The sequence below is a fragment of the Peromyscus californicus genome, unplaced genomic scaffold (genome assembly GCF_007827085.1).
Source record: "Peromyscus californicus insignis strain IS unplaced genomic scaffold, ASM782708v3 Scaffold_10__1_contigs__length_136768540, whole genome shotgun sequence".
Taxonomy (NCBI): Eukaryota; Metazoa; Chordata; class Mammalia; order Rodentia; family Cricetidae; genus Peromyscus; species Peromyscus californicus.
The window spans coordinates 59,019,558-59,035,298 of NW_026294391.1; the positions used below are offsets into that span (position 1 = coordinate 59,019,558).

At 41.1% G+C, this 15,741-nt stretch overlaps 1 long non-coding RNA gene across 7 annotated transcripts in view; it reads left to right on the forward strand.

The window, feature by feature from the left end:
- The window catches only part of LOC128107896 (uncharacterized), a 35,983-nt gene that overhangs the window by 12,789 nt on the left and 7,453 nt on the right, over window positions 1-15,741 (forward strand). For 5 of the 7 annotated variants that reach the window (XR_008217241.1, XR_008217245.1, XR_008217246.1 and 2 more), the window contains one exon: window positions 6,997-9,129. The exons of the other annotated variants lie outside the window; for them this stretch is intronic. This is a non-coding gene — a long non-coding RNA (uncharacterized LOC128107896). Of the gene's footprint in view, window positions 1-6,996; window positions 9,130-15,741 lie in introns of those variants that run through there. 7 annotated transcript variants of the gene reach the window in all.

Here is a 15,741-nt window from a genome sequence, read left to right on the forward strand (position 1 = left end):
TGCTTCTAAGGCACAGCAGGAGGGTCTGGGACCAAAGAGAGGTTTGCAAGACCATAGATACTAAGTGAGCCACCTGATCTCTGATGGTAAGCTAGGTCTCCCAGCTTAACACGCATCTAAGCCTACTGCCCTCTCTTTTCCTAAGCTTTGTGTTTGAGACACCCCTTCTTAGAATCTACTGCGTGATATTGCTGACAGGAGATTACTCCACTGTATGCTGATTCCTCATGCTGATCTGTTAGCCTCAGAGCTGCCATCTTTGTCCCCCAAGATCAGGTGTTAGTGGCACCCAAACAGTTGCCCCTAAATACATTCCATCTGTGTATTTGATTATGGAAACTCTGCTGAAAGTGGTTGTGGCTTGTGTTGATTAATTTTTGTCAGCTTGAAACAAGCTAGAGTCACCTGCAAAAGAACTACAATTGAGGATTTCTCTCCATCAGACTGGTCTGTGGGAATGCCTGTAGGACATTTTCTTCATAGATGATTGATGTAGAATAGCCCAGACCACTGTTGGTTATATTGTGCCTGGGCAGGTGGGACTGGGCTATATAAGAAAGCAAGCAGAGAAAGCCAGGGGATGCAAACCAGTAAGAAGGATTCTTTCACAGTCTTTAATTCCATTCCTGCCTCCTGATTCCTGTCCTGGGTTGATGTAGATTATAACCCTTGATGATAGATTACAACCTGTAAACTAAACAAACCCTTTCTTTCTCAAGTTTCTTTTGGTTGTGGTGTTTATCACAACAACATAAAGTAAATAAGAACAGAAATTGGTACCAGAAGAGTGGAGTTGTTTCTGCAATGGACCTGACCATATTGCTTTTGGCATAGACTCTTGTGGGAGGAAGGTGGAGAACTTGAGGCTTTGGGATGTAAAAGCCATTTGAGTACTCAGCTTAACTGGCTCTTCTTTGGAAGCTTGGGAGATAATTTGAGACAAATTAGATGAAAGAAGCATAGTTTGTCAAATGTCAGATGGAAGTTTGATAGTTCCTCAAAAATTCTATTCATGGTCCATTCATGTGATATATTTGAATTAAGAAGCTGTGGTTTCTCATTCCCGGCTGTGGCTGAAAAATCAGCTGTGATTAACAAGAGTCCAGCACCATTGAAATGAAACCTTTGTTTTACTGTCACACTTGTTTATGTGTGATGCTTGTTAGGTAGGGCTGAAAAATCTTGTGATTAATAAGAGACAAGCATCACTGGTGTGGAGTCATCTGAGAAGTGTTTCCCCGGGGTTAGCACACAGAACCGTGGTCCAGAGGGGGCCCAAAGCTGCATCTTAAACTGAAAGTCAAGCCTGAAAATATGTTAGAGTGTAGCTGGAGAGCTTCTCTCCAGGTCCTACCAAGCCCCCGCAGTCCCACAACCCACGTATAGAATAATCACTCAGACGCTTATATTACTTATAAACTGTATGGCCGTGGCAGGCTTCTTGTTATCTACTTCTTTTATCTTAAATTAACTCATTTCTATTAATCTATACTTTGCCATGTGGCTCATGGCCTACCAGTACTTTACATCTCCCTTGTCATGGTGGTGGCTGGCAGGTCTCTCCGCCTCAGCCTTCCTGTTCCCTCAGTTCTCCTCTCTGTTAGTCCCGCCTATACTTCCTGCCTGGCTACTGGCCAATCAGTGTTTTATTTATTAACCAATCAGAGCAACACCTTTGCCATACAGAACATCCCACAGCATTAGAGTCTCCCCATGTGGTACTGGTTTTGAAGGAACAAAACAGTCACCATGAACAACAGCTAAGACCACTGTAGATGGCCACTGGTTAACGTTTAGTTTCAGTTGTTGTGAATACCCTGGGATATTGGAGATTCCAGGACCATAGGACAACCACCAAAGGCAGTCAGTCACAGCTGTCCCTGCAGATGGTAGAGCTGGAGAAGTAGGACTACCCAAGCCCTTTAAAGTCCAGAAGACCATGAGTGAGTTCCAGATGTCAGACATAGAGTTACAGGATTTTGGACTTTGACTTTCTTTAATGTGATTGTTCTTCTTCCCTGGTTCTTCACTTTTGGAGTAAGAAAATATATATATGTTTTTTGTTTTACATGAACCCACAGTTAAAAGACTACAGTTTTTTTTAAATGATAACTTGAACTTTTAAAGTGTTTGAGTTTTTAAAGACTGTAGGCTTTTAAAGTTATATTGTGTTTTATATTGTGATATTAGCATGAGATTTGAGGGATAAACAAGTAATGAATGGCTATTGTTTAATAGTGGTGTGTTTGTGTGTCAAGTTGGCAAGACTTTAAATGTGCTGATCAGTTTTTGTCAACTTGACAGAAATTAGAGTCACCTTGGAAGAGGAAATCTCCACTGAGAAAGTGCCTCCACCAGACTTGTCTGTAGGCATATCTGTAGATCATTTTCTATATTGTTGATTGATACAGGAGGGTCCAGCCCACTGTGAGTGGTACCCACATTGGGTAAGTGGTCCTGGGTTGAATAAGAACCTGGGCAACTAAGCAAACTAGGGGAAGCAAGCCCATACACAACATTCCTCCATGGTTTCTGCTTCAGTTATTGCCTCCTGGTTTCTGCCTTGAGTTCTTGTCTTGGCTTCACTTGATGATGGACTATCACCTGTAAACCTCCCAAGTTGCTTTTGGTCATGGTATTATCACAGCAACAGAAAACAAACTAGAATATGACTGCTTAAGCCCATTATTCAGTTACTCCTGGTGACCTTACATATATGCTTTACCTGTATGTCAAACAGCAGTACTACTGGAGTGACACCCTTGTTGGTATCCTGAAAGGACCACTAGTGTGTGGCTCCATTGTGAATTCCTAAATCCACTATTACCCTGTCCAGAAAGCTCTGCAGGATCCCTGCCCATCCTAACCCAACACTTCTCCAAGATCCTAATCCTGTGTGTTCCTCTTTCTCTGAGAACCCATTCCTCTAATCCTAGGCTTCATTTCTCTCATTGTTAGCCCAGGGCTTCTGTAGTGGTTTGAATGAGAATGGCCCCCATATACTCCTGTATATAAATACTTGTTTTCTCAGTTGATGGAACTGTTTGGGAAGGATTAGGTAGTGTGGCCTTGTTGGAGGAACTTTGTCACTGCAGACAGGCTTTGAGGTTTCAAAAACCTATGCCATTCCCAGTTTATCTCTCTTCCTTCCAGTGGAGGTTTAAAATCTGAGCTCTCAACTCTTCCTGCTGCCATGCCTTTGCTCTATCATTGTGGAGTCTAACTCTCTGAAAGTGTAAGTTGAACTAAATGTTTATTTTATAAGTTGCCTTGGTCATGGTGTTTTGTCATAGGAATAGAACGTTAACTTAGATAGCCTCCTTCCTCATTGTGTCCTCCTACCAGCACCCCTTTCCTCCCATTTGCTCAGATGTCCTATATATCTCACACTTCTTCAAATCCTGAAGTATTTCCCAAAATCTGGTGAAGGAGTAAATGCAGCACAAATCCAGTCTGTCACTAAAGATGCTGGCAAGGTCTAGACCCCAGACTCTAGAGCAACCTATTTGGAGATCCCATTTCCTTCTCTTGTAGCCAGGGATTACCAGATAGCCAGTTTGTGAGGCAACCAAGGTGTAGGCCACATTTATGGCTCCTAGCCCCTACTCAGATTGTGAAGTTTATAACTGGGCTCCAGGTTCCGAGTTAATCACAATATGTTGCACTCTACCCTTCCTTCTGCAGAATCTAGGGGTGCCTTGTCAGTCCTGATCATTCAGAGGGCCACTATCCTCATAGATCCTTGAATATAACCTTCTTTTATAAGGTTAGAAAACGTCTTGAGAGATCAGATGGATGATGCTTCTGCAAAATATGATGTTTAGTTGGATTTCTGTTTAGTAGGACATTTGCTGACAGAGCATGTCATAGTGTCTGCTCTGTGGTTGAGGGCAATTCCTCACAGGAATGGTTTCCCATCAAGGTTCACCCTACCCTTCCTTTCTCCCTGGCATAGTATTTGGGACTAGCATCAGATAAATCAACAAATGGAAAGTGATCTCATTGCCAGGAAGGCCACAACTATAATGCCATGAAAATATGGACCCTGTGGTTGTCTGGTTGTCTACTAAATAGAGGTCTCAGGAAGGTGTAGGCACCTGGGCTGAGAATTCAGATGTGAGCAAGAGCACTGCTAAGTGCAGTGCATGACAGGGCAACCCTTGGAGCCTGTGATCAGTTGAAATACTACATGCAGTACCTGTGCCTGGAACTAGACTCCTTCCCAGTTCTTAGTCCTGTTCTTTTGCCTCTGCAGCCCTCCAGATCCCTCCCCAGGGTTTTCCTGTGGCCTAAGAGCCCCTTGTCATATAATAATATCATACTCTCAACTTCCCATATTGGCAATGCCATGTGTACCTGCACACCCTAGGATTCTAGAACAACTATGGAAGGCTCCCAATCTGTCCATTCCCTCTGTTCCTGTGAGATTTACCAAGGCAGCTTGCCTGGCCTGAGCCTTCATGTCCTGACCCTTTCCTCTGCCCACACAGACCACAGGATGTATGCTGGGCTTCTGGAGCTTATTTTTCAGTGGGGGTGGGGCTGGTGTCCCTCTACTACTTCTGAACAAACAGCCTCTCTTTTCAATGGGACAGTGAGTCATAATTTTTTAATCAAATAACTCTTTGCAATAGCTGGTTTATTTTTAAGCTTCTGCCAATGTTTTCATTGCACCTAGACTCTAAAAACCCGTTGAAGTGTGCTCATGAAGCCTTAGCAGGATATTGCAGCATTTGGGGCCAGAGACCTATCCTCAGAGCCCTGTCTGTACTGGAGAGATCACCATGGCAACCATGTCCAGCATTTGAGCAGTGTGGCAGATGCGGAAGAGGATGACTCAGACACTGCAGAACAACACTTAGGCGTGCTTAAGACCAGGAATATGGCTTTATGCAATGCGTCAGGAAGGCTCCTGGTAGGAAAGCCATAGTGAAACAGTCCCAGAGTCATGGATCTGGATCTCCCAGGATTCAGCAAATGAGGCAATGGGGTCTACACTGCATATGAGGAGGCTGTGTGTATCTGTATGGAGGGGGAAGGTTTCCTGTAGACACTCCCACTTCACTTGAATCATGGTACATATGTGAAAGACAGAGTCAGGTGTTACTCACCAATGCCTCCCTGTCCTCAGTGGAGTGGTGGTCTTGATGGCTGGGGTATGCATTAGATTATCATAATGCTCAATACTATCATCAGAGATATTCAAACTGCTAGCCAGGAAATCTGTGAGGTTGTCACTGCAGCGCTTAAGCCTAATAATGGGAAACGTCAGCTGACTTCCCTCTATACTCAGAAACTGAGTTTCCCGGTACAACAATAATCTTTGTTTTCTTCATTTTCATAAAAATTTCTCATTACAAAATGTCTGATTATGGGCATCAACCAACAGAGAGCCTCTACTACCATGCCGTAACACATGATTCAGCCAGTCTCTAATAAAAGGTGAACAAATGAGAGAGCTGACTTATATTGTTCAAAGGAAAAGGGAGTGTCTCTTCATTAATTGTTAAATTTTTGTTCAGTGCTGTGGATCAAACCCAGAAGCCATCCACAGGCTAGGTAATCTCTCTATAATTAAAGCATATACCCAGCCTTCGTTTTAAATTTTTTTGAAGCAGAGCCTCACTAAGTTGCTCAAATTGGCCTTGAACTCAGTTTATACCAAAGACAGGCTTTGACTTTGTGACCCTCCTGCCTCAGCCTCCCAGATAGCTGAAACTGCAGGCCTGTACCACCAAGATCTCTTCATTTCTTGAACAAGAGCAAAGATTTTCTGCTTAATCAAACTTTGTCTAGGCCTCTGAACCTCTCTTAAGCTCATCCATGATTTTTTAGAAGATCCCAGGGTTAACAAAGAACCCCCTCTCCACTCTGCAGTGTCTAATGATCCTCAATTTCAGATTAGGCTCTTCTTCCTCTACCACCATGTAAATGACATCTGAGAATCCTGACCTGTTTTCAGTAAGAATCCTCTTAGATAGGTTTAGTCATAATCACCTTTATTACCCATGTTTCTTGTTAGCCATTTTCCATCTATTGACATGGATCGGTATGCTTCTTAGCTACTAATTCCCTTTTTCTCAAGCTGTGTTTGGGGTTGAACCCAATGTCCCTTCCAAATGTCCCTCCCCAATTTTAAGAATCTTTTGCAAAGCAATCTGGCTGTATTTTAATAAACAGAGTTGAATAATCATTTCTCTAAAACTACTCCAAGGAACACCAAAAGCTCTTAGCAACATTTGTGGCTGGAAAGGTGGCTCAGTAGTTAAGAGCACTTGCTGCTCTTCCAGAGGATGTTGGTTCTATTCCCAGCACCCATGCAGTAGCTCACAACCATCTATAATTCTAGTTCTAGGTGATCTGACTACCTCTTTGGTCTCTGTAGGCACCAGGTATGCAAGTTATGCACAGACGTAATGTAGGCAAAACACCCATACACATAAAATAAAATAATAAGAAAACAGGGACATGCATGAAATGCCCTGGGAGGTGAAATAGATAAGATCTCCTGGGTAAACTGGGAGGGAGTTGGGCGGGGGAGAAGATGGGGGATGAGAACATGAGGGAAGGAACAGGATGGTTGACTAGGGAAGGGATGGAGAGGGAGGGCAATGAAAGAGATATCTTGATAGAAGGAGCCATTATGGGGTTAGGGAGAAACCTGGTGCCAGGGAAATCCCCAGGAATCCACAGGATGACCCCAGCTAAGATCACTAGCAATCATGGAAAGAGTGCCTGAATGGACCTTCTGAATTTGTGTTATATCTGGTGCCCAACGTGGGGCATTAATTCACAAAAAAAAAGCCACTTACCTGTGGCCTTGTGGTCCCTGGCTCAGGCCTGAGCGACGCACAGCTGAAATCTCCACCCCACCTGGGCCGGACTTCCTAACCTGCTGGCTAAGTTTTTGTTGCAGCCTCTCTGCAGCAAACTCGATAGGTTTTTGGGCTCCAAAAACTACAGGGTTAGCCACTTTTGCACACTTCCCCCATGCAGATGGCTGGATCTTTTGCTTCTTTCCTCTCCTGATGGGTTTTGACTTTCCATGAGCCCCTTCCTCAGGCTGCTGCCACATTGTCCTCTGAATCGTTACTGTCAGCAGATTTGGTGAGTCAATTGGGATTTCTTAAAGGGAGGAATTAGTTACAAAAAGTTTTTTCCCACATTAAAAAATGAGAAACATTTTTACAATGGTGGGGGATTGGTCTCTGTTTGATAATACAATAACAATTGATGGTTTAAAAATGGAACAATTAAATGAGAGGATAATTAATATTGATGGGATAGATGTAATGTCAATTATAAATATTATTTGTTTCATCATTTAAAAAGTTGGTTAATATGAGTATCAAGATAAAAGTTTTTAGAAAAACTTGTTAAAACAGATCATAGAGATATACAGACCCAGACAGAAGAATTTAAAGGAGAATCAATCTTAACATTGCATTCTAAGGTTAGAGAGAAACAGCCTAAGGCTTTCAAACAGCCAACCTTAATCTATCCAGCAACCTTACAGGAACTACCCAGTAACAGATATCCTCAAGGCTGTGCAAGAGCTGACTGGACTCCTGTGCAACTGTTAGATTCACAGAAGAATAGTCTCATATGGCATCAACTCATCTTTTGTGAAGCAGATGTTAAACTCATGGTCAACTTGTAATAGAATTATCCCTCAAGACTGGAGATTTGGTTACGGCAATTTTGGAGGATGATTCCCAACTACAATGGAGGACCTGGTGGGAAAATGAGGCTGAGACCATTGAACAATGAAGAAGACATTTTTGGAGAAGACAATTATGCTGATATACAATCTTTATATGATAACCACACCCTGGCTTTATGCCACATGGAAGCCTTGAATGCTAGGGCAGAATTGAAGAAGTAGGAAAGAAAATTGAGTCATTTACTAAAGTTATACAGGGTCCAAAAGAAACCTTCACTGATTTCTTACAAAGACTGACTTCAGCTGTAAATAGAATGATACCAAATTCAGAAGCTAGACAAGTAATAATTGGACCTCTGGCTTTTGAAAATGCTAGTGTACAATGCAAAAGGGTAACTAGGCTGTTAAAGGCAAGATCAGCACCCTTGGAAGAATGGATCTGAGATACAATAAATATTGAATCTCATGATCATGATGATGCTTGGATAGGAAAGGTGATTTCCTAGAGGTTTGAAGAAAAATAGTAAGGTCAAATGTCCCTAAGAAGGGACTATAAAAAGGATGTTTCTAGAAACAATGTTTTTTCAAGGAATAATCCTAACAGAATGCCCCTCCCTTCTGGATTATGCAGAAGGTGTGGCAAAGTCAGACATTGGACTAACAAATGTAGATCAACAAGGGACAGACAAGGTAATCCTTTGCCTTTGCTATTGGGAAATTCCCTGAGGAGCTTCTTGCAGGCCCACATGTCAAATTCTTTTCAGTCCTTTCCTGTTGTTGTGGAAGAAACTCCTTCTCAGAGCAATTAAAGAACCTAATGCCTATTATAAAAAACATACTGCTCTGGATGATAGAACAGCTATAAAAGAGAAATCAAAAAATTCAGGAGAAACCATAAATCAAAACTGATAAAGATTAGATTTGGAAACCCCCTCAAAGTTAGGGTTGGGGAAGGAATTTGTTGTTGTCATTCCAGAAAAAGAAAAACAACCATCTTGAAGAATTTAAAGACCTTTGGATATATAAGCATCAAAAAAAGAAGGAAGAACTACCCAGAAAAAAAAACTACCAAGAAAAGTGATAATCTGACCCAATGTGATCTTTGAAGTCTCCAAAAAGATGGTGGGACCTCACAATGATGATTCCATCAGGGCTATGGTAATGCCACTAAGCTGACAAATACCACCTAAAGATTGGCTTTGGACTACTCAGGACAATATCGAGATGGCTAGCTGAGATGATACAGCCCCACAGACTACTCCAATCAAGACTTGACCATAATTCTAAATTTTCTTTGTGTCCTATAAAACTACCAGCACCCCATATCAGCAGGAAGTAGCCTAGAACACTACGCCCACATTCCCAAAAATGCATTATGGATGTTTGTCTTTGTTTAGTGGTTGGTTAAAAATTGTTATTGGTCATAGTCAATCTCTTTATAAAAGAAGAAAGGGGGATATGATATAGAAATGTATTATATAGGAATGATAGGATAAAAGGGTAGATTATTGAATCTACTCTGAAAAAAAAGATATGGAAATAATAGGATAAAAGGATAGATTATTGAATCTACTCTGAAAAGAAAAAAGGGAGGATATAGATATATGATATATATATATATATATATGTATAGATATATGATAAAAAGGTAGATTATTGAATCTACTTTTAAAAGCAACTACTAGTTTTAAATATTTTACATTGGATTGGATTTTTTATATTGTATACAACTTTTGTATATTGATACAAATTTGAGATTATTTTTGTTAGAACATACTGTACATACATTTCTAATCTTGTTCAAGATATTGTACCTACATAATTCGTTTAATAATATAATGCAACTTTCTAGTCCTTGAAAGTTATTACCAACTAATTAGGATATAAAGAAATGCAGGTTAATTGATAGTCACCTATTACAATGGAACTTGTAAGGTTATATATGTTTTCAAGGTCAAACAGATATATTTTAGATAGACAGGTCATCTTCAAACACTTCAGAGATCTACAGAATATGGCATTTGAGATGTTTTAATAACATAGATTCTTATTTTTTATGACTATGAGACATGTCTGGTCCTGGCAGCACCAATTTACTTCAGAGATGATGATAAGCATCAAAGAAACTCCATATGGAATTTACTTTCTATGTGGCAAAAGTTAGCCCCTGGGCAAGAAAGTGCCCTTGCCTCAAATGCTGACAGTATGCTGTCTAAATGGGCAAGCAGGACACAAAAAAAGGACTGCCAAAACTTGCCAAGACAAGATAGGAAGGCCCTTCAGAAAATCCTGCTTCACAGAAAAGTCTGTCAGATATTCTAGGCCGGTAGGCCAAAGATGGATGCCCCAAAGTTGCAGAGGAACCTTGGGTGACTGTCCAGGCAGCCAGCTGTTTCTGTCATAACTCACATTTTTTTGGAAGTAGCTTATTTGCACTTCCTGCTTAGTAAATATTTCCTTCTCAGGTCTCTGAGAGAGTTGAAACTATAGTTATAGTTTTCCTTGTTAACAGATTCAGAAAAGAAACTCCCTAAAGAGGTGTGAAGTGTATAAGATTGAAAGACATCAAAAGACAGTTTGGGGTTGGTAATACAAGTTAGGATAGAAAGTGAATTAGGTACAACATTTTGGATTCACCAAAATAGGATAGATAATGGAGTATTTTCTCTGAATTGGTCAAATGTTTATGGACTAGACATTGTTAATGTAATTCTTGGCTGTATTATTGTATATACTCATTGTATATAGTTTTTATTATATTAGTTATAACTTTTTATTATTTTATATAAAAGGGGGAATTGTGGTGATATATTATGTACCCTAATAAAATTTGCCTGAAGATCAGAGAACAGAACAAGCCACTAAATTAAACATATATGCCAGGCAGTAGTGGCACACACCTTTAATCCTAGCACTCGGGAGGTAGAGATCCGTCTGGATCTCTGTGAGTTCAAAGCCACCCTGGACTACATGAGAAAAGCTACATAAGACATGAGGAGACAGGAACTAAACGCTTTTCAGACTGAGGAGTCCTAGAGGTAAGAGGTGGTTTGTTCCTTTGTCTCTCTGATCTTTCAGCATTTACCCCAATATCAGGCTCTGGGTTTTTTATAAAAAGACCATTTAGCAATTCGTGTTACACCTTCCCCTGTAATCAGATTGGTGACTACCCTAATTGTCATCATAGAGCCTTCATCCAGTGAATGATGGAAGCAGATGCAGAGATCAACAGCTAGGCACGGGACTGAGCACCTGGAGTCCAGTCGAAGAGAGGGAGGAGGGATTGTACAAACAGAAGGGGTCAAGATCATGATGGGGAAACCCACAGAGACAGCTGACCTGAGCAAGGGGGAGCTCACAGACTCTGTATAGATGGCTGGGGAACCTGCAGGGGACTGGACCAGGCCCTCTGAATGTGGGTGATTGTTGCGTGGCTTAGTATGTTTGTGGAGCTCCTGGCAGTGGGACTAGGATGTATACCAGGTGCATGAACTGGCTATTTGGAGTCCACTCCCAAGGTATGGAGGGATACCTTGCTCAGCCTTGATGCAGAGGGGAAGGGCTTGGGTCTAACTCAACTTGATGTGCCAGACCTTTTTGACTCCCCATGGGAGGCCTTACCCTCTCTGAGGAGTGGATGGGAGGTGAGATGGGGGAGAGGTGGAGGGGAGGGAACTATGGGTGGTATGTAAAATGAAAAAAAAACATTTAAATAAAATAATATATATAAAAAGAAAACTTTAAAATAAATAAATCAAATTTGAACTAAAGAAAAACCAAGAGCTGGAGGAAGCAAGGAAGGATTCTCCCAAACAACTTTCACGGGAAGCTTGACATTACTGATGCCTTGATTTTAGAATTCTAGTGTCCAGACCTGTTTGATAATGAATGTCTGTCTTGAGCTGTATGATTTATGGCACTCTTGACAGCAGCCCTAGGAAATGAATACATAGACTTTCTCTGTAGTAAAGATATCATTTATTTCTTCCACTTTATCACCTTGCTTATCACATCAAGAGGACTGTGAGACTATTCTAAAATAGAAGATGCAGACTTTGATCAGGGAAAGAGACTAAGGGAATTGAAAATGTCTTTGGGGAATAAGAGTCGAAAAACCACAGTGGTGTCTGGCCTCAGACCAAGACAAAAGAAGGTGTGCAGCTAGTAGGTGTGCAGCTAGAAGGTGTGCAGCTAGAAGGTGTGCAGCTAGAAGGTGTGCAGCTAGTAGCTATGAAGGAAACTGACTTGATTTTCAACAACTCCTCTCCCTACCTCCCTCTCCTTTTTTCCAAGTCTGCTTCCCATATTATCCTGCTCTGGGATCAGTTCAGGCTGGCAGCCTTGTGTCACCTGAGGAGTGATCCATGTCCAAGATCAGGAATGAACTCTTATTCTACAGGCAGAAAATGATGACCAAAATAGTGAGGCCATTTGCCCTCTTCTTTGCACATTTCTGTTCAACTTTTTCCTTTAAGGAAAACTTCAGCATATTTGCATCCTATTCTGCTGGAGTATAAGAGGAAGATTTGATTCAAGCCTATTCCAAGAGCACAAGAAAGGGAGTGTAGTAGTGGGGGCTGAAGACTCCTCCATAGGACTGTAGCTATGGTGTCTCTGCCCTCCTGAGCTGGACTGGGTCCTGGCAGAGAGTTGTGGATTTTAATAATGAGCAAGCTATAAGGCTAGTTCTTTTTATGTTCTTTCTTAAAGAGTATATTTTTGTTTTATTTTCTTTTTTAGATTGTGTTTCTCTATAGAGGTATTGCTTTTGGCAGAATGATCGTTTTCACACTATTGATTATACTAATCCATGAGGATGGACATTTTTCCCCGTTTTCTAATGTCTTTCCTAATTCCTTTCTTTAGAGATTTGAAGTTTTCATTGTAGAGGTTATTCATTTCTTGAGCAAGAGCAGTATCAATGATCAATAATTTCACAAAGTGGAAGGATACAAAAATAATCTTATAAACAGTAGTCTTTCCATGCACCAACAAGAAAAATGCAGAGAAAGAGATCGTGGGCACAGCCCCCTTCACAATAGCCTCAGAGAAAAGAAAATATTTTGAAATACACCTAATCAAGAAGGTGTGGCTTTGTTGGAGGCACTGTGTCACTGCTTCTAGTACTGTTCAGGCTTGGGTTTGTAGACATGAAGTTTTTAGGCTCTTTATACCATGAACAACAGTTTTTCTTCCTCCTTAAACCATGACAGATGCTTCTACTGGGTACCACAATCTAGGTTACCATCCTCAGTCTTTAGAACTTGGAGTGAGTGCATCTCTCCAGATCTACTGGCTTTCACCACTTCCACTGAGAAATCAGCTGTGATTCTAATGGGTTTTGCTTTATTTGTGACTTGTATTTTTTTCTCTTTCTGCTTTCAATACTCTTTCCTTGTTCCATATACTTGGTGCTTTAACTAAGATACATCATAGGGAGTTTATTTTCTGGTCTTATCTAGTCAAGAGTTCTGTGTGCTTCTTTTATCTATATGGGTGTATCTTTCCTTAGTTTGGGGAAGTTTTCTTCTATGGTTTTGTTGAAGATCTGGTCTATGCCATTAACCTGGCATTCTTATTCCTCATCTATACCTACAATTTAAAGATTTTACCTTTTGTGGTGGCCTGCATTTCCCGCATGTTCCTTTCCTATAGTTTTAATTTTTCATATTATTTTTTCCTCTACTTTATCTCTGAAGCTTGGTATTATATCGTGTACTTGATCCATTCTACTTGTAAGCTTTCCCCTAAGTTTTCTAATCAGGATATTGAGTTTTTCAATTCCATCTTCATTTCATGTTGAGTTCTCCTCAATGTTTCTATCCCTTTATTGAATTCAGCTTTCAAATCCTAGATTCTCTTTGTCATTTCATTTATCTGTATGTTTATATTTTCTTGGGCATCACTTAGGTATTTTTTCCTCTTTGTGTCTGTTCTATTTAAAATCATTGAGCCGTTTATTTTTGTCTTCTTTAAACTCCTTTAATTCTTTGATGAATATTATGGTTGTTCTAAGATCTGTGTCCTGAGGTTCAACTGGGTAATTCTCATTAGAGACCATTTCTATAGGACTGGAGGATTTTGGAGGAGACATGCTATTTTGACCTTTCATATTGTTTGTGGTCTTGTGATGAGACCTGAGAATGTGAACTTTATTTTTATTGGTTGTGTGTCTGTTTTGGATACAGCAGAGTTGGTTGTGCACAGAATGTGTGTCTGGTCCCAATATTTTTGTTTTATTTTGTAGGATTTCAGAAAGAGTGGGGTCAGCCTGGTCTGATGCTACTCAGAAACTCAGAACTGGGAGGGAGAAACCACAGACAACCACGACAACTTTTCTTCCACTTCACTTCTCTACCAACTAGGGAGCATTAACTGGGGGTTGGAAAAACATGAGCAGGGTTCCTCAGGTTGGGCTGAATCTCTGGGCATGAGACTTAAGTTCTGTCTGAGGGTTGGAGTGAGTGTAGGAGACTTATAGATAAGAAGGTGGAGTTACTAGGCTGGGCCAGGGCAGGTTTGCTGGCCTGGCTGGAAAATGTAAGGGGTCAGGAGACCACCTCTAATGCCTCTAAGAGCTGTGAAATGGAAGTATAAAGGACATTCTTTTATGTGATGGCTCACATAAAAGACTCATCACTTTTTTTTCTTTTTTAAGATTTATTTATTTATTATGTATAGTGTTCTATCTGCATGTATGCCTGCAGGCCAGAAGAAGAACCAGATCTCATTATAGATGGTTATGAACCACCATGTGCTTGCTGGGAATTGAACTCGGGACCTCTGAAAGAGCTGTCGGTGCTCTTAATAACCTCTGAGCCATCTCTCCAGCCAGATTCATCACTCTTATCTGATGCTTCACTCACACTACCTGAAAACATCAGCCCCCTCCCCATATGTCCCCTATGGTACATAATATGTGTCTTATCAACAAGCTTTGCACACACACACACACCACTGATAGCATATAGCTACTTTTTCTGTGTGTTTCTAGTTCCATTCTTGGTAGATAATGTATAAACTTTCTGACAGTTCATCTATGGGCTCCGTTTTGCCACTAAAGGAAGTGGTTTATTCAAAGTAGAAACTGTGAAGCTGTTTACAACTATGTCTTTCTCATCCCATCTTCTCGCCTCTTCCTTTATATATGCCTGTGTCATGTGCAACAGGCAATGGTGTCTGGTGTTTACAATACTCCTGGGATCCTGGCTAGCCCCTAGATTCCTTACTTGGTGGCCACTGTGGAGTGATTGGCCCATCTTAATACTTTGTGCAGCTTTCTGGCACCATGACCCACAAGTGAGCCCTGGATGTTCTTACTGGACAAAAGCTGAGAACAAACTCAGAAGGTCACATCACCCATTAGTGCATGCAGTTCATGCTCCCTAGTTGGTAGAGAAGTGAAGTGGAAGAAAAGTTGTCGTGGTTGTCTGTGGTTTCTCCCTCCCAGTTCTGAGTTTCTGAGTAGCATCAGACCAGGCTGACCCCACTCTTTCTGAAATCCTCCATAACTGGTAACTTTGGGCCTCTTTCCATCCTCCAGGTATGGGCATTCTCTTGACACCTTATCAACCTCCAGAGTATTACACAGAAAACTTGATTTTTCTTTTCACAGTGAATCTAGTTTTCAAAATTTTTTTAGATACTTTGTTTTATAGAATAGTAATTTATTATTATTCCAAAAATGTTTTTTTGGAGTTTTTTTTTTATTTTGCAATACAACTCAGTTCTACATATCAGCCACAGATTCCCTTGTTCTCCCCCCAGCCCACTCCCCATTCCCACCTCCTCCAGGGCAAAGCCTCCCCCGAGGACTGAGATCAACCTGGTAGACTCAGTCCACGAAGATCCAGTCCCCTCCTCCCAGGCCGAGCCAAGCGACCCTGCATAGGCCCCAGGTTTCAAACAGCCAACTCATGCAATGAACACAGGACCCGGTCCCACTGCCTGGATGCCTTCCAAACAGATCAAGCCAATCAACAGTCTCACCCATTCAGAGGGCCTGATCCAGTTGGGGACCCCTCAGCCATTGGTTCATAGTTCATGTGTTTCCATTCGTTTGGCTATTTGTCCCTATG